Source organism: Rhinopithecus roxellana, chromosome 1 (assembly GCF_007565055.1).
Source record: "Rhinopithecus roxellana isolate Shanxi Qingling chromosome 1, ASM756505v1, whole genome shotgun sequence".
Classification (NCBI taxonomy): Eukaryota; Metazoa; Chordata; class Mammalia; order Primates; family Cercopithecidae; genus Rhinopithecus; species Rhinopithecus roxellana.
Genome location: NC_044549.1, coordinates 155,759,938 through 155,761,907, shown reverse-complemented (window position 1 = coordinate 155,761,907; position 1,970 = coordinate 155,759,938). Strand labels below are relative to the sequence as shown.

At 40.9% G+C, this 1,970-nt stretch overlaps 1 pseudogene across 1 annotated transcript; it reads right to left on the bottom strand.

Moving 5' to 3' along the window:
• Nucleotides 1-1,355: 1,355 nt before the first annotated feature.
• On the bottom strand, nucleotides 1,356-1,750 carry LOC115898262 (annotated as a pseudogene). The gene has a single exon (XR_004057952.1). The product of XR_004057952.1 is annotated as a 60S ribosomal protein L39 pseudogene (transcript).
• Between the last annotated feature and the right edge of the window lie 220 nt (nucleotides 1,751-1,970).

The following is a 1,970-nucleotide window of genomic DNA, read 5'->3' as shown; positions in this document are numbered from 1 at the left end:
TATTTTGGAAGTGTTTTCCTGGCACGCTCCAAATTACTATGCCCCTACATGTTTTACTGATTTGGCAGGGAATCTTTATAGAGATTATCTCACACTCTTTGGAGTGAATGTGTCTTACCAAGGCTTCTGATGCAGTTGCCACTTTTGACTCATCAATGATTTCACTGATAGCGTAGACCAATGTGATAGTCTTCAGAATGTCCAGATGGATCAGGTTTTACAGATTGTATTATGACAGAGGGTGAGAAGGTTAACACGACCCTGGGACAAAAGTGTAAATGTATGCTATTATCCTCCCAAATGAATACAGTCTACTTCTGATCCTCCTTGTTAGGGATGAAAAAGAATGCACATGCCAGATCAGTGTCCATATACCATATATCTGAAGCTATGTTAATTTGTCCAACAAAAATATCACTTCTGGCACAGTAGTTGCAATTGGGATCTCCACTTGGTTGTTTGAGGTAGTCCAGTGTCATACTCCAGGATCTGATTCATTTTTTTAGGGGCCAGACTGATGAATTAAATGAAAATTTGCTGGAGATTACCATCTTTGTATCTTTTAGGTCTTAAGGATGACACTAATTTCCCTTGAGGTATAATATTTTAGGGTTTTGTGTTGGATTTTTAAGGAGGGTTCTCAGATTTTCTCATTATAGCAGCTCTTAACCCACAGACTAAGGAATCAGCAAGGGGTTCTGCCATCGATCACATGTATCCTTTCCAGTGACAAATTCAGGAACTGGGGAAATGGCCACTAGGTGAGTCCATGGAACCAGTATACCCATGGTGAGTCTAACCTGAACTAGAACTCCTCCTGTTACCTGGTTCCCACATGCTTCCTCTCTAACAGTGGGCTATTATTTGCTTTAGATGCCTGGGGACCAATTCAGACCATGAATCCAAAAGTTCTCAAAATGTCTGGGTATTCTGCCTTCCCCAGCATCTAGTTAGCCAAATGCATGGTCATACATCTCTTTGGGCAAGGACTGGGAGTTCCTGCAGCATTCTTTCTCCTAGGGACCTGGCCTTTTCAGTCAGTGAGTTACAAGTCTGAAAATCAGCTCAGTTCTCTGTCAAGAAAAGGAGCCCTGATTTATGTGAGTGTGTGTGTGCGTGCGTGTGTGCGTGCAGCTTTCAGTCTCTTGGCATTCATTTTTTCCTTTTAATTGCATAAATTAAGAAATATCCTTACTGAATGCCCACCTACTCGCCCATACATAGAAAACAGGAAATAGATAAAACTAGTGGATTTGTCCACAAGGCCCAATATCCAACAACAGGAGCACCAGAGAGCTAGGAAACAGAGATAACGAAGGGAAGGAAATTATGAGAGGAATACTTTTATTTATTTATTTTTTGAAATGAAAGGCCTCACATATTTATTACTGAACCCAGCCAACCAACGCATTCATAATAGATTCAGAGAGGAAAATACGTCGAACTCTCCAGAGAGTGGTGACATTTTCAGTTTGATATGGTAATGTGATCGTGACCTTCAGACAGCACAAATATGTGTGCCATCTCATGTGCAATTCCTTATAGCCCCAGCTTGGTTCTTCTCCAATGTCTCCTTTTGGAGTTGTACCTTATTTTATTTCCAGTTTTCATCCGAATCCACTGGGGAATGGGATGATTTTGCTTTTGTTTCTTGGCCAGGAATCGCTTAATCCTGAAAGTCTTGTGAGAAGACATGGCGAGAAGTGGAGGCAAGAACACACCACGATGGCGGAGAAAGGAAAAGAGGCGAAAGGAATACTTTTAAAAACTTTCCTAGAACTGAAGGACGTGATTGCCTAATTTAAAGGGCTCACCAAAGGGCCACCTACACAGTGAACGGACAAAAATTTGTGCCAAGTCGCACCGTTATGACATTTCTGATGTAAGATACAAAGATATCCTAAAAGCCTTTGGAAATAAAACAAAATAAGAAACAGATAAACATACAAACAAACAGAAACAGGTCACAT